This window comes from Aphelocoma coerulescens, chromosome 14 (genome assembly GCF_041296385.1).
Source record: "Aphelocoma coerulescens isolate FSJ_1873_10779 chromosome 14, UR_Acoe_1.0, whole genome shotgun sequence".
Classification (NCBI taxonomy): Eukaryota; Metazoa; Chordata; class Aves; order Passeriformes; family Corvidae; genus Aphelocoma; species Aphelocoma coerulescens.
Window position 1 is genome coordinate 6,712,396 of NC_091028.1, and position 22,091 is coordinate 6,734,486.

The 22,091-nt window shown below is 40.1% G+C and overlaps 1 long non-coding RNA gene across 1 annotated transcript in view; it reads left to right on the top strand.

The window, feature by feature from the left end:
* LOC138118524 (uncharacterized) overlaps window positions 1-21,197 on the top strand; it is a 37,173-nt gene extending 15,976 nt beyond the window's left edge. The window contains exons 3-4 of the long non-coding RNA XR_011155186.1: window positions 20,484-20,691; window positions 20,909-21,197. This is a non-coding gene — a long non-coding RNA (uncharacterized lncRNA). The remainder of the gene's footprint in view (window positions 1-20,483; window positions 20,692-20,908) is intronic.
* Window positions 21,198-22,091: the final 894 nt, after the last annotated feature.

Sequence of the window (22,091 nt, forward strand, 5' to 3'; positions counted from 1 at the left end):
ATTAGATTAGATCAGATCAGCCACAGCAAAGACCTGAAAATTCAAAAGATGAGATGTTTCTCCTTTCCCTCCAGAGGAGAAGAGATGGCCCTGCTGGAGCAGGAGGTTTGGACCAGATAAACCACATCTCCCTTCCTACCTCAGCCATTCTGTGTTAGGGGAAAGTGGGGCACACCTTATTTGAAAGCTCCTTCCCTTAAATGTTAGGGAGGGAGCACACATTCACACCAAGTATATCATCTGGATGATCAATGTTGTATAGTGACCCTCTGAAGATAAAATGACATATTAAAGTGTGTTGAGTTAAAGAGCAGGTATAGAGATATGACTTCAAGTGCTGTATGAACCTGGAAGAATATTATCCCTCTTGAAGATTGCTTAAGCTAAAAGAATGTACAAAAACACTCTATAAAGTCAGAAAATCACCCAGGCAGAGAAAATGTTAATGTCATTCAAGAATGGGACCAAAAATGAGGGGAAGGAAATGGATGTTGCATGAAGTGAAGAGAGTGATATTTTCAGCTCTGAGCCACCTCAGCCACCTCAAACTTGAGTTTCTGTTTTCACAATAATGTTATTTCTAAAAGTCAAAATTTGCAATGTAGTTGTACCAAATCCCATCTTCTCCCATATCTGCTCCAGGGACATGACTCAGAGAAGTCTTAAGACAGCTGGGAGAATTGAACTGTTTCAAATATGTTCTGTGTCTTACTTGTTGTTTTGGTTTTGATAACTTTTAATTTCCTACTTTGTAATCAAAAAGGTAACCGTCTGCCTTGCTAGACTAAACTCTATTGCCTTTTTGGAATTGTCTAGCATTAATGATAGCCTCATGCAATAGTGCCAAGTATAAAGCATCTTGTCTTTTTCCCAAAATAGCTCTATTTGTTATCATGTCGTGGAGAATTTGAAATCCAGAAAATGTTCAGGAAGGTAATTCAGGGTGACTTTCCCACCAAGCTGCAGAGGTTGATTTGGTAGCTAATAAAACCCAGGGTTGAATGTGAGGGAGAAATACCAACCAGTAATCATTCTCTGATAAGGATCAGGCAGAATACAATTCCTCTGACTGCCACTTCATAGATCTCACACAGCCCAATTTATCCCCCATTGTAAACCCTAGGACTGGCAAGGATGTGCACAACAGGAGTAGCTGTTTCTATTTCTTCTTTCCAAAGACTTTTCAATACCTTTGCCTGATCTTTTAAAACAATGTAGACCAGTGAATTTCACACATTTAAGACTAAATTAAGCAGAATACTCAGGTAAAGCCTTGTTGGGAGGTCTGGAGGAACAAGAGGTACTGAATGATGCTATCACTGAGTGAAGCAGCACAGGAAATAATCCTGTTCTTCCATCAGAACTGTATGTGTGTGAACAAGTATTTATACCCCTGTATGATGTTCTTCCATGGAATGTCTGGTAAGGAATACCTCAGGGCAAGATTAAACAGGAACACTCTGGAGAGTGACAAACAGGATGGTTAAAGAAAGTTGTTTTCATCTCCCTTCTTTTCCTTCCCCCTTATGAAGTTTTTTGCTTACCCTTTAATTTCAAGCCATGTCTCAGTGGACAGAACCTGTTGTGGGAAATAAGCAAACATGCTTAGAGTTTGCCTGCAGTTGTGCATTCAGTGGTGCTTATCAGATCAGTCTAGGCACCCAGGGGTTTTATCCCTCATTAGAATGAATACATATGTCCAAAATTAAACATAGGCATTGAGCAGGAATGCAAATCTCTGCTACGGATGGGAGCTGAGGGCGGGATATCCCTGTGGAGGGAACCAGCTAGATGAGACTGCACTGAGTTTTAAAGAATAGAGGAAGCACACAAGAGTCTGAGATATGGTTAGATGCAGTGAATCTTAATTTTTCTTTTTCTGGGACCTAACCCTTCTATAAGAGAGGACTGAGTAAAATGCATCAACAGATACAGGAAATCCTGGCTTTCTGGATAAGACTGTCTGTTGTTCCTTTCTGTTGTTCCTTTAACCTGATGTTAAAGGTGACAAATTTCTTGGTGTCAAAGGAAAGGTGATGGGCTACAGATTGAAATCCTGAACAACAAACTGTCAGAAGGGTTATATGAAAAAACAATAATTTTTTTTCTGTGTTGCACTTCTGTGGATATTTACAATTGAAAAAGAACTCATACTTGTGGCATCCTGCAGTATCACTAAATATGTTGTAATACTGTTCACTGTAACATCTTGTGTGCATTACTGCTGGTAATGCAAATTAAGGTTCCTGCTCTTTCCTTTTAAGAAGAAATTTAACCCATTGGATTGAAAGAGAAGCCCTGGATCAGGTCAGCCTTGCAGCTACAGGTAACAGTGCAGAAGTAGTTGGGTCAGAGGGTATTAAGGAGTTAACAGTATAGGCCCCTGCACTGCAAAACTGCTTTTCAAAACCATAAAACAAATCCTATATCAATAAAGAAGATGACAAAACTACAGACAGCACAAGAGAATGATGTTTCCCACAGCTTCTTGGACCATTGCAATAATTGTGAAATTTGCTAAATAAAAATTTGGAATCTTCCCAATTTCCTGTGCTAGAAAAGACATCTGTATGTGTATCTCAAATCTCATCCTTAACTTCCAGATTTGTAACTACAGAGCAGCTTCAGGATTTTGTTGTAACTTCTGTGGCTTTTCTTTTAATTATTACACAGGTAGTTTCTTGACTTGCAAGTGACCTGCTGTATATTGGGGGTCTATATATATTTTGACTGCTTTTTCTCTTTTCAGCTGAGGAGAAAGAATGCAGCCCATAATACTTCTCTTGTAGCACTTCAGTTTGAGTCCTGGAAACTACATGTGTTTCCTGCCAAGTCATGCAACTATAACATGGCAACCAGTAACAATACTTCTGTTTGCAGCATGAGGTTTTCAGACTGTTAGGAATGCTGGTGTTGCTGCTTCTTTTAGTTGTTTAACTTCTTCCAAAGTCCAGAAACAATTTATATCTAAAGTATACTAAAAGGGCAGTTGAAGCCTGATCTTAGTCTTTGGTTTGAATATTGTCTTAGTTTGTAATTCTCCTTTGAGTTTCCTAAGACAGTAGTGCCACCCTGGAAATAAAAACAAGTGTAGTTTAAATTTGCTCTTCACTGGATCACTAGGTGACGGGTGTGTGTCATTTCATAGGTTTTTTCTCAAGTATTTCATTTGTGATTTGTTAAGTGCTTTTGTTTTGGGTAGGTAGAGCCTCTTTATGATCAGAAAGATATGGGATATAGTGGGGCAGCTGGAGTCAGGCCCTGCTCCTCTGGGGGCCTCTTTAGATGTCTTTGGAGGTCCTGGCTCAGTGTTTATGTGCTTGCTCTTTTCTATTAAAACCAGTTGTCCCTGCACTTTCTCTACCAAATCCTGCAGTACAGGGAGCAGCAGTCAGTAATTTAATGGACCCAAAGGGAGAAGTTTAAGATTGTAGAAGCATTAGGTTGCAGGATTTGTCAATCTAAGAAGTAGGCCAGTCATCACAGCCTGTCAGTACAGACTACCCAAGGGGTTTTATTTGATTATCTAATGTGTCTATGCATAATTGTACCACTTACAGTGCTCATTTTGATATAAGGTTCTTCCAGTGGAAAAATAAAAGATCTAAGAGGTTGTTTTGCGTGACAGACTATGGTTAAATGATGTGCTATTAGGATTTGCATAGGAATATATAGGTAATATGCCAGTGGAGGCTGCTGTGCCTGAAACCGTCCAGTGGTATGTACTGACTCCCTGTCTCATCATGCTAACAGCAAGTGTGCAAGAATTTTAAGGATAAGCCATGTTTCTCACCTAATTATTGCATATCTAGGAAGGGTCTGCTTGTAAGCAGTTTTATCAAAGGGAATATAGGTAAGAGTAAGTTTCTGCTTATAGGTAGACACAAAGGAGAAAACCCATGCTTAAGAAAGGATAACTTCAGGCATGTTGAGATCTGTGAGGTGTCAGATCTGGAAGAGACAAGTAGACCTCTGACAGTACAAGGGGATGGATTCCTTGTGTGGTTTGTGTGTAAAAATCAGATTTTAAGCACAATCTAGGGACCATCTATCTTATAGTGATGCTTTGAAAAACTGGACACCTCATTCTGTGGTTATCAAAAGCAAAAAGCAATTTAACTTAAAGCATATCTAGACTCAGTCTCACTGCTGCTTCTCCAGGGTGATGATATCCAAAGGGCACAAGATGCCCCCTGCCCCTTTGCAGACAGCCAGTGCTGCCATCTGGGAGAGGTGGCAATGTTCCCAGCAAGAGCAGGCAGTGCTCTGTCAGCAAGGGGCTGCTGTGGGAGCAGTGACCTGCCCGGTTCCTAAGCAGGCTCCTGTTCTCAGGCAGGACTCAGCATTTCACTGTGAGCAGGGGCTCGCAGCAGTGCTGTGGGCAGAGCTGCAGGGCAGGCACAGGGCAGCAGCAGCCCAGGCCTGGGGAGGTGTGGGATGATGCCAGGTTCTCACTGCTGCTCACTCAGCCCTGAGTCACGGCTGGGTGCTGACCTCAGGCTGGCCAGACTGCCACTTCTGCTTTGGTCTGAGGGCAGCCCCAAGCAGAGAATCACATTAAGGGTGATGAGTACTGATTCTGTTTTCTTTTCCTTTTTGTAAGCTTTAAATGCCCTGTGTATTTGGGGCTTCCTTTTTATTTTCAGTTTGAGTTTCCTTGGTGTAAGTAAAATAGTTTTCCTCTTGCTGCTTTCCTTTTCATGGGTTAGGCACCATATTTTGTAACAAAATTAATATCTAGTTTAATCTAAGATGATACTTGGGTTACAGTTAATGGGAACAGCACTCTTAGAATCATAAATCATACAATCATCAAGGTTGGAAGAGACCTTTTCTTTCAGAAATGAGTAAAACTTCAGGAGGGTTTTGGGGTTTTTTTGTTGTAGAACAAAGATCCTAGGTAGTGGAAGGTGTGAAATACATAACATTTTGGTTAACTAATCTTAGTTGTGAGTCTTTTCTAAAAATGACGAATTGTAATACTGGACAAAATGGCAATGCTATACGTGCTGTAATAGTTATGAACTTGAGTCTAACCTCAAGATCCTGTCTGAGTAAGAATTACGAGATACTCTTCTTGTAACCTTTGCCATTAACACTTTCAGCCTTGTGGGTTAATATCAACAGAGTTCAATCAGGCTTAGGACCTACAAAAATATTCCAAAATATACAGAATGTAGGCGGTGTGAACAAGGAAGGGGAAGGACAAGCTTTAGTTCTTTATGAAATGCTGACTGCATGAACTGCCACAAAGTATAAGGCTCCATGATCTCTAATAAAACTGCACAAGTAGTAATCAGTTAGATATGAAATGGATGGTTTGGCTTGTATTTAATCAGAGGAATGCAAACTTACAAAGAACAATAAAAGGTGTTAAATAGCAAAATCTAGGTTTAATTTTTACTTTTGCTGAAAGGCTTTAGCAGAATACTGGAAAGTTTTGTCTCAAGAGGCTGTGATCCGTGCTCTGGACTGACTAATAGTACTAGAGTTTGCTTTTTGTTTTCTGAACTAACAATATGCAATACCTTTTGTTTAGAAGATTCTCATACACTTTATAGATAAACCTTGGCCAGTGCTTCTTTTTAATAATAATTATAGCACATAGCATTCCAGATCACTTTTTCTGTGGCTTAAAATTCTGGAAGAGTGCTATAGAAATCCAATGGGATGATATGATTTTACTGGTGAATATATGTCTTAGACAGAATTAAGTGGCGGAAATAATAAAACCTTTAAAATCCTCAATGAAATACACTTTATATAGTATTCCATGAGAGAAGTGGAATGCTATAGTAATTATTAAAAAGTAGGTAAGCCTAATAAAGAATGAGTGGGGATTAACATTGTATGTTAGCTCAGTCTAAATCCTATAAATCCTGTTTTTCTTCTACTGAAAGAAATTTTTTTAAAATGTGTCTGGGGGTTGTCTGTTCCCCTAGCCAACAGATGACAAGCAGCTCTTGGAATTTCTCTGTGCAATGTTAGATAGCTTTCTGTCACTAAAGTTTTTGTCCAGTTTACTTAACCTGAAAAAGGACCCAAATCTCTCCACGCAAAAGTAATCTGGAAGCAGTGCTATTGTCCATTTGAAACTAAGCTCTAATCAGAGTAGAATGCAAAGATGGGGAGGTAAAATAGGTAGTGAGTAGAAGGAAATCAAAGAAAGTGAAAGAACATAGCACCCTTCTGTGTCTAAACGTGATTATTGGAGGGACAGTGAGACACTTCTGCTGTGTGAGACTCACTTAGAAATTCATAAGCCTGGCATTACAATGGAACTCAGTCTCACCTAATTACTATCGCTAGGAAGAGATGAGTAGTCAGCCATTCAGGAAGAGGAAATCTATTTTCTATTTGTAATTGCTTTTGTTTATAACTGATGGGAGCTGTTAACATCTGTATCCTCAGGCTCTGATAGTCCATTAGAGAGCTCGGAGGAATGGCTAAAACGGAATTGCAGCTGGGAGGAGCATGTGGCAAGACATCGAGGACTGCCAGACATCCTGTAATGTCATCAGCACGCAGCCTCCACAGATCTGCACTACATTCCAAAAGAGATCCTTCAAAACAAACTTTAGCTGTCATTATAGATCAGAAATAAAAATTGGACAGATCACCCCAGACATTCAGTGGCTCATAGTATTTCGAGGACTGCTTTGTTCTCTTCAGTAGTGTGACACTTTCAGTGAGTACACTGCTTGCTGCACAGCTGAGCCACCCAAGTTTCCAAGACATGAGGAGCCTTAAAGACAGCATGACAGCCCGTGAAATCCAGTTTGATAGTCCTAAAAACATGAAACTACCAGCAAAAAAAGCCCCCTAATGCTTCCTCCCCCATCTCTTCTTAGTTCTGGATTGCAAGACAGCCAAGAAAGCATTCCCAAGAGCTCTGCTCAGTCTGAGTCATTTGCAAACCTGTTTTAACTTCTTTAACAGATTTAAAATAATGTTTGAGACTATGCATCTGCCAAAGAATATAGTGCAATGGTTCATATAACGTTTTTGTTTTTTAAGAAAGGTTAATTTCTTTTTTTTTATCTTGCATGTACAGCTTACATGTTTGAGGAAGGAGTGAGAAAGCAATACTGTGGCCACTTTGCAGGAAATGGCATTGGAGCCCTTGTACTTATCATTGCAGGAAGCTGCAGGAAGCCAAATACCAGGAACACTAAAAACAGAATATTGGGATTTTGATATATATACACCATAGTAATTTGGCAATTTATACTGGTTCAGATTAAGTTTTCATTCTGAGGGGAATGAAATTCTGAGGGGACTCCTGAGGATACCTGTAAGCACAGAAGAGAATTAGGTCCTCAGAAGTCTGCTGAATGCTCAAATTCTAATAAACAGCCAGCTTCCAACTTTACAATGATCAGCTATTTGAAAATTAATATTTTCCTAGAAATGAATTGTCCTAAATGTTTCCCACTTAAACTGTTATATAAATATTTGCATTTCTTCGATGATGCATGTTCAAATTTGCATGCTGCTGGTTTGATTACTTATTGTAATCATAGAATTTACGTAAATATGCATGAAAGGCATCATCCTTTCCTCCGCTGTGTCTCACATGCTTTCGATTTATGTACCAGGAGAAGATGTATACTGTGCAATTCTGCTTAAGGAGGGTATGTTGCCTGCTCTGGCATCACTTACAGTATGAAGGCAGGATTTATACACTCTCTTCATCTGTGTTTATTTGGACAACTCACTGTTAACATAGCTGGCCCTCTCTCCTGAAAGTTTTACTAACCTGAGTTTCACTCAGACTTACCAGAAAAGGCTTTTTCTTTTTATGTGTGTATTGTGTGCTGTACTCTTGTCTTTTCAAAATGGCAATAATACAAAGAGGATGTGCAATTAGTTCAGAATGTGTATGCTCTCCACTTTCCTTTTAAGCCTGTGAGGACAGATAAAAGACTTTTCTAACTATCAATGGATTTGTTTGCCAGATGCTTTCCAGATGAGTACAGTGAGGGTGGAGAAAGCAGGCCTTTTGGCCCAACAGAATTCCTTTGGTTCCTTTCATATTTCTTTCAAAACAAGCTTTTGTTTGTTTTTTAAGAAACAGGAAAAAAAATCTTGGCAAGTAGAAGGCATTTTAGAGGGAAGATTAGTTTGTGTAGTATTGTATTGAAAAATTGGGCATCTTTAGTTCTAGAGGGATGGAGGAAATTGCTCAAGGCTTTTTTAGACTCTCTGAAGGATTTTAGTTTTTAAATACATGGGTTTTAGCATTGCTAATGTTGAAGAATGTTCTGTATGTGAGAAGTCTGAAAATAATAGAATTGTCATTTTTATTACTTGTATCACTTTTTTCTCCTGTCCCCGGTATGTAAGAGGCCACTTGTTCAGTGCACTCTGGGAAGCAAAAATGGAAACAAGCTACTACTTTGTTTTCTGTTTACACCCTGACATTTCTAAACAAGAGAAGAATGCAGAACACTTGTAGAAGTGATTATTTTCTTCTAATTTTGCAAGAAATAACAAATAGAAGTTTGATGATTTTGATTTGGTAATGATGTGTTATATGAGAAATATGCAGAGCAATTAGAAATGCCAAGAGAGTCAGGCATTTTAAACCTCCCTACCTGGTATAAATGCCAGATTGTGCCTCTTTCTGACTAAAGCAATGTCACATTTTCTGCATGTGACAAACTACTTTGGCATTTAGACTGTTGATAACTATAGCACATAAATCACAAAGATTGAAGGCTTCAGTGGGTAAAGGAGCAATTAAAGAAGCAATTGACTGATCATCAGTCATTAGTGAAAGTGGAGGATAATTAAACAAACCAACCAAGCAAAAATACCCACCTCATTCCTGTATAGGCTTGTCCAGAGCTGGTTCACAGGTATGGTGCTTAAGGCCTTTAGCAATACTAGAACAGGACTTACCATCACAAAAATGCGTCCCCAACATGGTACTCCAGCCTATTGCACCCAGAATGAATATTCAGCACCTGGGAAGAGAGGCTTCAATAAGCTTGTGGGTGAGTGCTTCTCACTGATGAGCCATCAGTGTCATCTCTTCTGCCCACAAGGGAAGGATACATGTTCCTTTTTAAAATCTGTCCTTTGCATGATTGACCCAGTATATGATCCAGATCTTCAGCTTCAGCATGCCTTGGAAGTGCTTTAATTCAGACAGAACTGTGAACATAGAGGTTTGGTACAGCGTGATTGCTTTGCTGTGAACAAGTTTGCAAAACCAATTCAAATGTTGGTCTCCCCTTCAACATATTTTTCATAAGTCTTTCCAAAGGACAGATTAATTCTTTTGTAGTGGCCTCGGAAAGAACTGTAAAGCACCTCAAGACAAAGAGTCATGGGCTAAGACCATGGAATGCTGTTTGCTGTACAGAAGCAGGCAAGTGAGGCATCAGGGTGGACATAATAAAGCACATATGGGTTTGCAGTGAGCATGCTTACCATATCTCTTTACCACAGAGTGAACTGTAGGTCTGGAATATTTCATTGTCAGTGCCTAAGACTGAAAAATCAGTACATTTATGCTGTAGCTAATGCGGTTCACTGTAATTCTTTCACTTCATTACTGAGACAAGTTGAAAAGCAAAGGTCATAGTTTGCTTACGCTGCCATTGCTGAGTTCATCAGGCAGGAAGGAAATGCCTTCTGCAGGAATGTATTTGGATGGTAACTACTGCATGACGAGGTTGGAACAGATGATCCTTGAGTTTCCCTTCCAACCTGATATTCTATGATTCTCTCCTTCTCTAGTGTATATGACAAAATGATGCTGATTCCTGTATCTCCTCTGAGCATCTTTCCCTGTCCCTGTGTTGCCACTGTGCTTCTCCCCCCCCCCACACCCCGTGCTACTTGTTCCAAATTACTCTTCCCACTTGGTAAGAATCTGTTTCTTTCCCCCCACTTGTCCTTCAAAGGTAGCAGTGCACCCACTTCCTTCTCTCTTAAAAGCCTTTTCAACACTTCCTATGCTCTGGCTGGCAGTCACTGCTGGCTTTGACAGGTCCATATGCCAGGGTACAGTAAAGTCAATGCATGGCTGCAAGTCAGTGATGGAGGAAAAAGTGTGTTTTCATTGGGTGGTGAAACCATTTGATCAGTGACTCCAAATATATTATCCCACTGTTAAATGAGTAGGTCTCAGTAGTCTGTCTTAGCACCGCAGATAAAGGGAGTTTGCAGGAAGATGCTGTGGAAAGTTGTGGATGGGAAGTTCAGAGTATGAGTCCACTTTAATTTCAGTAAGAAAATTGCAGCTACTGAAACAATGGGATGCAGATACAAAGCCCTCTCTCAGGCTACTCCAGACTTTATGCTGCTTAGTTGCTGAAAAACTTCCAGGTTCTGTTCTTCTAAATCAAAGAATCTTTCCTCATGAAAAGCAAAGCTGTAAGGATAATGTGTGTAGCAGTCTAGGAAAGTTCCAGCATGTACTGAGGCAGGTGCTGGTGCAATGGAGAAGAGGATAAAAGGGGGGAAGTTTCTTCTAAAGCCCTCTATATTGCACAGCTCAGAAAAACAAGTCTGTCTCCATCTTATGAGTTGCTCTCCCTTCCCTTCACTGCACCTTGAATGTTCCCCAGTTAGAGCGTGCTGCCTCTGCTTTGCTCAAGATATCAAATATCCTTGACAGCAGGCTCAGTGCCACGTGCCAGAGGACTCTGCACGGCTACAACAGCACTATATACAAAGTGAGGGCCTTAAGTAGGCAATCTGGCTGCATCAACTCTCTTGTAAATGTTATCATACTGAGAATAGTTCTTCTGCTGCTCTTGAAATATGGAAGATAAATGAACATTAACATGCTGGAGCTATCTACAAGTAATAAATCGCAGTGCCTAAATGTTTATGTATGGAACTTGTGCTCGCCAATGCACAGCTCTGATTTATCTGCCCCTGGGGAGAACCAGGTAGCAGTTCTTTAGCGTAAGTGCTTCCAGCTGAGGTACAAAAAAATGTATCATTTAGGGCTGTCTTAGCAAGACTGTCAACTTTCCTGTACAAACTGCAGATGAGGAAAAAACTAGTATTTTTCCACCCATCTCTGGATGACTTGTTTAGCAGCAAAGCTTTGTACCTCACTTGCAGGTTAACAAACAAGCCAAACCCACTCAGCAGTCTCCCCCTGACGCAACTTCTCTGCTAGGCCATGTTATTCCCAAGTTTTTCTTTTGTACAGAGTTGTGCCTTTAGTAAAGTGCCATTGTTTGCTTAGGCAGTTCTTGTCTGTGCAGTGTTCAGAACACAGGAAACCTCAGCTATGCCAAAAATCTTTAATGAAGTATGCAGAGTACATTTTTAAAAGGCATTCCCCTATCTAGCTCTAAAACTGTAGTCTCTCTGCTCAGACTAACAGCCATGAAGACAATTATATATATAGATAATTTTATTAGGCACATCAATTCATTTGTGCTCAATCCAAAGCACAAAACTAATTCTGCAGTAAGTACTTGTACAGATAAACTCTTCCTTTTTTTTCCAGTAGACTCAAGGAATCAGCTCAGCTTTAAGGATCTGGAACAGAGAGAAATATTTGGTAATTTTGGTACAGGGTATCCATTAGTAATTAGTCATAAATTCGCTTGTTTTGAATGTGGGTTTTGTGTCACTGAATTTCCATAGCATCCCTGAGCCCACATAGCTTGGGGTGACACTTTCTAGTTACAAATTTCAGCTGGAAAGGCAAACACTCCTTGGGACTTGCCCTCTTCATAGGAGTCGGTCTGTGCAAGCCTTGAGAGACTCTTTCGTGCAGACAGCATTTGTGGCACTGGCATGGGACAGCTTTGTGCTCAACTCTGTTTGGTATGTCTTTTCCTACATGGAACAGAGGCATGGGGCTGCTCTTTCTTTTGCGTCCGGGATGTCAGGAGGGAGGGGCCTGGCAAGGGTTATGCTCAGCCTTAAATGAGAAAGGTGAAGCGGGGACACAGAGCCTGAGCAAGCAGAAAGGAGGAACAGCGGGATGAGAAGCGCTCCCAAGGAGAGGGAGCAGGGCAGAGTGCATGGAGAGTGGCACGGAGCAGAGCTTTGCCAGAGGCGTGTTAGAACAAGCCATTGCCATTTCAACAGACAGTTCAGCAACTAATGGAGGTAATGCAGCAACCACAGTAGCGTGGAGCTCAGCTCTGGCTGTAAAACATGTACAGAATCCTTGGTTAACACTTCAGCAGCTCAGTCCACGAGCTGGAGTCGCAGCAGCATCTGCAGTGCAGGCGCATCTCAAAGTGCCTGGACAGAGGGCTGGGTTCAGCTCCCCATGGCTGAGAGCAGCACAGTCCTCCCTGCAGCGTGTTTGGATCCCTGCACCTCTGCAGAGCACACAAACGAGCACAGTGGATGCAAATAGCCATCCCGAGCCCATTTTCATGTTTACCTTGTTTTCCTGCATGGCGTGTTTGCAAATGCTTGCGAGTTAAACACTGCTAGGACTGCGTAGGAACACGAGGGGATCACGTAGACAGCCCTGGCAGCGTGTCAGGCTCCGGGAGAGAGTTACAGAGGGCTGAGACAGTTATAGGTGGAGCTGTCTGAGATAGCTGCAAGTACAAGTTTCACAGACTTCTCTCAGAACATTGCCTGCAGGGCACAGATGTGATAGGAGGGGATGAATACACTCCTGTCTTTGTTGCATGTTTGTTTTTGAAGCTGAGCTTTTAAAACAATGTCACTTTTCCTTCTACGGTGCTTTAACTACACCACAGAACACCAGCGCCTGGATGTTTAGCCTGAGCCTTGCCATATCAGCTGCCTCTTCAACCAACCTTTTCCTTCTTGCCTGCTAAAGCAAGGGACCAAAGCAGGACGCACAGGCCACAAGGAGCATTGTGCAGGGGTTCTTGCAGGGGTGCCTGTGCTCTCGTGCCCGTCAGTGTGGTCCTTGTATCAGTCTGTGCTGCTCAGGAACCCCCAGCAGCACTGTGGCTCCCTGCTCCTGCTGTCCCAGCTCCTCTGCTTGTGAAAACTGTGGCAGTCTTTTAGACTCTGCAGAGTAGGGACCCACTGACTCTCATTGTCCCACCACCTTCCTGACCACGCTTTGCTTGTTGCCCTCTGTGGAGATTATGTTCACCACCATCTTTTGTTAGTGTAAAGCCTGGTTTTCTTGGGCTGAATTCTCTTATGAATGCTTGTTTCACAACACTAAGAAATTTCTCATAAGAAGACAACTTCTGTCTTGTTTATTTAGACATATTTCCCTTCAAACTTTTCCACTTTAAAAATTCCATCCTCTATTGGAGGGTTTGGTGATAGTCCTACAGTAGCAAATGCCTTAAAAAAAAAGCACGACACAACAAAAACCCTACAAACAACAGATGGGGAGTCTCTCCTGTACACCATAGGTCTGCCTTATATTAAATACACCACATCAGCATGGGTATTTTGTATAAGTTTGAACTTCTTTGCATTGGCAGTCAATGATGGATTGCCTTGGTGTTTATAAATACCGAGAGAAAATCCAAACAAAAGTTCAGATCACTGTGTCATCTCCTTTACTTATTTGTCCAATATGGCTGCAGGAATGTTATCTATGTTTTTAAGAATAAAACCCCTTAAGAGATCAAAGGACATCATAGGAAGACTGGATAAACATTTATAGATTCCAACTGAAAAAAAACTACAGCTATAAAGTCTAAATACTTAGGAGGGTCTTTCCTTCATCAAATAATACTTAGACCAGTCTGACCTGTATTTTAGTCTCCTGACTAAGTTTTAATAGAAGGCTTTGTTTATAGCATGGTTTTCAGCAGCCCTGAGGCCAGGGAACAGACCTGAACTGGTAGTGCCAGCAGTTATTTTATGACTTGAGCAGACGTGTTCTTACATGATGTGGGATCATAATGCAGTGATACTGAAATTCTTTAATACTTCAAAGCAATTTGCATTGGAAAAAAGATTTTCTGTTTTATATCGTCTATAAATTCAAATTCTTTATTGCACAGTAAAGCACTGGTTATTTGTTATTGGTTATTTGTTTTTCATTGTTGGAATTGGTTGTGCTTTTACCTTCATAACTAAATCCTTTGATTTGAAAAAAGACCATAATCCATTTGGGATGGGTCTCCTTCTTAAAAGAATTTGGGGCTGCAGAAATAAGCTAAAAATGTCATAGTACTTTGTAAACTACTGCTTTGGTGTCAGAATCCAGGTCCAGAATCATCTGATTGGCTTGTGTTTGTCACTGGTGCATCTACTTTTACTGTGTTGCAATTCTCCTGAGCCTCTTCTGCAGAATGTGTTGCCTGTACACTTTCTCTTGCAATGATGAACAAAATGTGCCAAAACCCTTGTGTGCAGTGACAAGCAGGTATCAGAGCTGCTTGTGGTTAAAAACTCAATCACCAGACACAAAGGTCTCCTATTCAAGGGTACAGGGAGTTGAAATTTTATCTCTGCTGAGCATAGTTTAGATGCACTTTGCCACTGTTTCCAAGAGCTGCCAGGAGTTTTGTTGTATTAGGAAATGCATGATCATAATGCTTTAAATTCATGCCTGTAATGTTATGGGTGGGGGGGAAATCCCAGAAAATCCTTTTTGGTCAGTGTCTATGTTGTATTAACCATCCTGCCCCTGGGCTCGCCCTGTCTGCAGTCATAAACTGCTCCAGGGGCTCACTGATACTGTCCATTTTTAAGAGGGAGGGTGTATCATTAGACCATGTTCTGATCAATGATAGTGACATTATGTCCATGTAGAGTGCAGATCTCTGTGGGCTTTTGTGTGTTTCTGCTTCACAAAAATGAGCTTTGCTCATATTCTGAGACAAAGTTAGCATCATGGATTGGGGATGTGTAGAAGTTCAGATTATCTCTAGATTCAAATTCAAATTTAAAAGGCCCAAGGACATGGGTTTGAAAAGGTAGGACTCAATATGGTATCAGAAATGGGTTCTCTGAGAGATTATTGTTTTTCCAAGTAGCTAATACTTAGGTTTTTATACCAGGGAATGAGCACTATCTTCTGGTTAAAAACTTCCAAGCTGACACATGGGATGATGAAGGTCTTTGAAAAGTCTTGTCATACAAGCACCATCACATCTATTGATTGCCTGGGCACACCACCTGTACAAATTCTGCTTCTTTGCTGTTTTAAATTTTTTAAAAAGTGCTACTAGTAGAGTTGGGTAAAATAAACTGCCTTCACTGTAATCAGTAGTGTTATTGCACCCAACCACTGCTATCATTAGTGAAGATACTGAGAGCCATTGTTTTCTTACACTATTTGAAATTTGAGTCCATAAACTTTTATGAGCTATAGTTTAGATAATGTTAGGAAATGGCTTGTCTGGAACTAAAATTATCTCATTGTTTTAAACAGGCAGGGACAGGTTTTGGTCTTTTCTATATTACTCTATTTGCTATAAAACAGATCTTATCTTTTAAGTGTTATGGAATTGCACATTAAATTTCTGGGTTTATACATGGAAATACAGTAGATCTGGCTTCTTGATGTCTGTGGCTCCATATGAGTACAATAATTAATGATCTAGTTCACAAGGAGACATATCTATGGAAAAAAAATGTTATATTCTCTTGGGGCTTTTTATAAGAGATTCTCAGGTTTATCTGTGTGAGTATCTTTATGATTGTTAGAAATGTGTTTCCTTTGACGTATTCCCATCACAACAGGGATTAACTGCATTCTGGAGGCTGAGTGTAAATTTGTTTACACAGTAAATCAATGGCAGAACAAGATTTTTCTGCATTATCCATCTATCTTGGCTTCTAAGGAGCAAATAGTGAATTATTTCTTTTGGGATTTATATAGCTTTATAGCCAAAGTCCATGAAAGTTTCCTCCTTTTTGATAGCCCAAAGAAAACCATTTACTTTTTAAAAGAGGATATATGCTATCAACAAACTGAAATGTGCTGCATGTGTGGATACACTAATAAAAGACAAGAGCACTTTTTCCACTGAGGATTTGTTTTCACTAGGATAATACACTCCAGATCTTCTGGTCAGTTATATTTAGGGAAGAAGATGATTTTTGTACAGTGTTGTTTTTGCAGTGCTCAGTGAAGATTTGTTCTTGCTGCTGGTAAGTGAATCTCAGGGAATTCCAGTGCTCCAAGTGATGCTCTCCAAGAACAGCACAAGCAGTTGTGGCTCCCTGGGTTTAGGCAGCCACTCTGAGCAGGAATTCACACTCTGAGCAAACACTTCAGTATTGGTTGCACTGACAATGTACCAAGTGAGGTCTCCACCCAAAAGCAGAGTCAAGATCTTGGAGAGAACATTGCTGAACAAAGGCACAGTCAGGAGGGAGCCTGAATTTGTAATGTTCAGAATTATTGTTCAGCCCTACCATCTCCATCCCAAAGTCCCCAGATTTTCAAATTCAGGCTGGCTCTTCAGTTATGTTGATTGTTTTCAGACAATGATATTTTCCTTCTTTTTTCTTCTGTTAAGAATGGGGGGGGGAGGGAGGAAGCGAGGTCCCTTAGAAGTGCCCCCCTTCTGCTATATATTTCTTAATTGAGTTCTTGGCATAAGGAAGGGAGAAAATATGTCTAGCTATTAGAGTAGCTGTGTGAACTGGGAAGGCCTCCAACTTCCAGAAATATATTTAAAGGCTTCAAGAAGATCCAAATTTCCAAATAATTTTTACTCCTTTGCTTGGTCAGCTGTCAGTATTTGATAAATAGGGTGGGACTATTGTCAATATTTAACAGCTCAACACAAATATTATTCTTCATACACTGTAAAAATAGTATATGAAATGCAAATAAAGTGCTTTATTCCACAGTTTGGTAGTAACAGAAGCAAGTGATAAAATCTCCCTTGCCTCCATACAAAGGCATAGAGAGGGAGAAAAATGTTACCAGTGGAAACAGTCATCCCTGCTGGGAAACAAAACAGTGAGATTCCTCACTCCTCCCTAAAGTCACGTCCCTGGTGGGGTTCTGTGATAGAAGTTTGTTGTGAAGTGTTTCTGAGTAAGAAACAGCAAGGTAGGACTGTTAATTCAAACCAGATCACTGTGAAGTCTGCAGAAACAGAGCTCCTCCTGTAACCAGCCACATATCACCAGCCTCCCTTGAATTGTTCTGCAGTCAAATATTGCAATACAAAACTCAGTTACTTCTGGAACTTTCCCCACATTCAGAAAACTTCATCCTAGAAAGCCACCAGTTAGCATTACATTGCTGGATGGAGCAGCCTGCCCTCTCCATAGCCATGTGCAAACCTGACTGTGGCATCATCCTGGGAAAAATCAAGATGCAGCACAGTCAGTGTGAGGTGGGTTTAATGAGTACCAGAAAGAGGCCTGAATGTCACTTCCCAATTTTGTGTTTCAGAATGGTTTCCTATTATTTAAAATCTCTAGAACCTTTATTGCTGTGTGAATGGTTTGACACAATAGCCAGGAGACACAGCTCTTTTAGCTGACAGAGAGAATCTGAGTGTCAGCAATGCTGTGACAACCCGGGCTGGCCGCAGGGACGTGACCACATCGTGCAGCCTGGCTGCCTCTGCAAGGCCACTTGTGTTGGTAGCCTGATTAAGCCACCACCCACACAAAACAAAGGATAAGGAACAGTGCCAGTTTATTCAGGAGACTTTCAAATCTATAATTGTTTTGGATTTGGCTTCTGTCCAGTGTAAAATGCATTTTGCATGTTCCTACAGCTGCTGTGTAGAGAAGACCCTGAAGTAGTAAGAAGCTGCTCAATTACTAGAACTGTAATGTGCCACTTATTCTGTAAATGAGTGAGTAAATCCACAAAGAAATACAAATAATAGTAAAACTTTTTTATTCCATTTTGTCCAAAACAGCCAGGATGCTTTACCAACTAGTTCTTTCTCTAATCCTTTACTATTAACACTGTTAATGTGTTTCAGCTGCCATCCAGAAAAGTCACATCTCAAAGCCCATTCCATCCTTCTCCTGTCCCCCACCACAAGGCAGAGCTCCACTGAAAACCAGAAAGCTGAGCAGTCTTGACTTACAGACTGAAGGACAATTTCAGGGCACTTTAAGAACATCTGTTCCTGTATGTTAGTTCCATTCCTAATTTGTCTCAACACTCTCATCAGTCTCAACAGAGCAATGGTTCTGTCTTGGCTCAGGAAGTCCTTGAGATCCAGTGATGGATAAGTACATACCTTTAAATAGGTAAGAGCTTGAAGACTTGGGCAAATATCACATCAGTCACAAAGAGTCCTTATAAATACACAAATTTTCTTCATAATTATTGTATGAAAAGTCAAATTAATAGCTGGAGATGAAAAAATTCCCTCTGAATGAACACAGGCTACCTGTGTACCTGAAGTGGCAGCACTGGAATTGCCCTTCAGCTGCTGTGAATCAACTTTATTCAACCTCCTCTAATTCCAATCAGCAAATCTAGCATTGCTAGACAGGAGAGTGTAAGCATGGGGTAAGCATTTAAACTGCACTTTTCCAGACAAAACCAAACACAGATGGCACATTACCCTGAACAGTTAAATGCTGTGTTGTACTAATTCTGACAAGTATGGTGTTTCAGTTTGACTTTTCTAGCTAGAAACTCACATGTGTCTTACAATATTTGTCTGTTATTTTGTCATGGTCTTATTCTCTTAGAATAAATCTACTAATTCTTTTTGAATTAGTAGCATCTACAGCTGAGAATGTGAGGTTATTTAAAGGAAAGAAGCTTGATGTTAATTTCCAGCAGTTTATAGGACTTCATTATTTGAGGAAACAGAGTAATTAATTCTGTCCATCAGGAAATATTTGCAACCTTTGCAACTTTTATATCATGCACTGAGGTATCAAAGGTTACTGTTCAAGGGAAGCTGGTGAGCCACGGGGTGCTGGGGAAGACTTTGCACACATTGACACTTCTTGTCAGTGAAGAGAGTGTTTGCTTTCACATGAATCATCTTCCAGTGTTGATTTGGGGAGGATCAGCATCATACGCTTCTTGCAGACATCTCTTTAAAGCCTGTATGATGTTTATAGTGTCAACTTAAACTGTAGTGTCATATTGGCCTGAGAAAAGAGAAGGGGACGGGTTACTCACATAACTGCAGCAGACCCTCACCACATTCCTATTTTTAAAGCAAACAGGTCACACTTTCAGTCAGGGTTTGTACAGCTGGCTTGGACTGAGTCAATATGAAACCTCTGCCAATCTGCTTGCACAGCACCTGTGAGAAGTGAGGATTTCTCACTTGTGTTGACTTCAGAGTGGATTAAGCCACTCTGCTTTGACAGATCTCATCGCTATCTTCACTTGCAGCCTCTCACTTGTGCAGCCTCTCTAGGAGCATCATGGCTGTTTTGAACACCTGTAGAATACTCTTGTGATGGATGGTACCAGCCAGTGTTGGTGTAGTTCATGACAGCTTAAACTTGTGGGGCAGGATGTGCTGAAGAGTCTAGATTTGGCATAGACACATGATAATCAGAATCACTTGTCAGGAAAATCCCTGAATATGGAGCTCTGAAATCAAGAGTGGACATTGGCCACAATGCTTCCAGCAGTTTATCAATGGAGATGTGGCAAATCCTCTTGCATAGTCACTGAGCTGGTAAACTCTTCATACTGACAAAACTGTTTCTGTTAATTTCTCCATGCACTATGGACTGTAAGAAAGATTGACTTTTCCAGAAACCTCTTTTAACTGATTTTGGGACAGTCACAGTTGTTTAACTACAGAAAAACTAGACTTTATTAATTTGTTTTCTGTCTAACCCCTTCAACTATAAAGTTGGCAGCACACACAGGGAGCAAGTGCCAACATCAACACTTCCTTTAAAATAAACAGCAACTCAGATAACATTTACATGTTATAAAGAAGTGGTTCATTTGATATGTTCTTTCTCTATTGCAGCCGAGCTATAAAGCTGAATTCTTCTTCCTTTAAACCATGAGAGAAATAAATAATTTAAGAGCAAAAAATCCCTAGAAAGTGAAGTAGCAAATGGTTTTACTTTCTCAGAATTTTGTCTCTTAGAAAATACATTTTAAGGTGCGAGCTCAACCAAAAATTCTGATAGGAAAAAAAGTGTCCAAATTTCAAATACCCTGTCAAGATTACAATTTCTAATTGCAGATCTGATGAACATAGCTTTCGATTATTTGGATCAGCTAAAGCATCCAACAGAACTTGGTCTGGATTAGAGAGCTGTAGTAGCATAGAATTTGTATGCATTTCAGGAAGGACAAGATATTCTAATTATCTGTCAATATAACTACTTCTAGTAAACACTGTACTTGTATAAACGTTTGGGTTAAAATATTAGAAATCATATTAGACTGACAGCAAACTTGCATGTATGTTAAGACTAAAATACTTCTGAGTATCTGGGGGACATGTTATGAAGCTCTTACATAACCTAGGAGGTAGCAGGAGTTAGATTGACTCAGAACCACCAGGTACTTCTGGGTTTTAAGTAGGTCATATTAATGTCCTTTCACTCCAACTGAAGAAAAATTCAGCGACATTCTAATGTTCCAGTGACTTCAAATGAAGTTTCATTTTTTTTTTTAGACAGAACCCTTTAGAACATCAACAGCATCACTGGCAATTGTGGGAAGAAGAAGGGATAATGTAACACTCTGCATTTTTGATCCTAATTAAAACATGTTTGGTATTTTGGATATATGAAATCCTGATGACCAGACTCATATCGATCCTAAAGCTGCCAACAGTTTTGTGGAAGAGGTCTTCGGGGAAGACATGGAAAACAAAACTCAGAGTGAGTATAAAACTGGAGTTGTGTATTAATATTTAAAACCATCTTGTTTTGTTCCATTTGTTGGAGTTTTTTTAATAAAATGATTATACTAGCTAGATTGCCTGCCTAATTGATTGTGTGGTGGTACCAGAAGTGACAAATGATATCCTCCCACAGTAAATGTAGCTGATAAGTGAATGCTCCAGTGTAATCAGGAGCTTTTTCTGGTTTCTTGCAGCTGAACTACTGCACCTAGAATAGGCATGATTTATGTGATATGAAAAGCCATGTGAATAAAACTATTCAAATGGACATAAAAGAATTTGGATCCAAAACAATATTTTGTGACAGAATGGAGCAGAGCATGAAGTTTACGAAATCTAATTTATGGATGTGCCAAAGGAAATGTCAAGATCCTATTACGGAGGTATGTGGCTGGAAAAAGATATGTTACATTATACATTTATGGTTTAAGGAGTTAGAAAAAGTGAAAAGATGCCAGTACAATAAACTATGATTTATTGCCATTTCCTTGTTTGAATAAAAGCTTTTTTTGAGCTGATAAAACAGTTTAGGAAGAACAATAGAAATACTCATTTGAAGCATTATGTACTTCAATAATCTCATTGTATGTGAAGCTGTTGTATCCAGTAGGATTTTCCTAGAGACAAAAATAAAAAGAGAATAGTTTTACACTTTTCATAAAAATATGGAAAAGTCTCAGACATCTTCACATATATCCAGAAAGACGCGATGCACACTGTCCAATGGATCATAGCACAGGGATCACCAGGCTGAGGCCAGCCTGTGCTGTGAGCCCCCAGCCAAACACCCTGTGTCTGTGTCAGATGAGCTCATCTGTGCCAAGGTGAGAGTGGAGTCACTCAATAGTAATGAGTTGAGACAGTAAGGGATGCTGCCTCATTCTTACTTGCAATTAACTTTTTAAGGAGCTTGACCATTAGATGGTTTTTTTGCATCATAAGACAGACTTCTGTCCAGGATAATGTGTTCTTAAAATAGATACGTCCTAAAGTGAAATCTTGTGTTTCATACAGAATGGAATTAAAATCAATTCCTACCTCAGACATGAGACTGAATCCCAAAGGTTATCAACCACCAACAAGCAATTGAACTCTTAACTGTCCAGGACAAGAGATTCCAAAGACAACTGCACGCACTGAACTTCTAAAAGGAACCACACCCATTGACATTTTGGCCCATTATTTAAATTATTTCAAGCTTCTTGGATTTTACTTTTTTTCTCCCAGAATCTGAATCACAATGTAATGAATGCAATTCCAATCTCATCAAACTGATTTACACTGTCATTGAATTTTCTGTTCTTGAGTAGCTGATGAAGGAAGGGATGTAGCAGTCTGACCTTTACTTACTGAAACTGAGGTGCATCATGGCAAAGT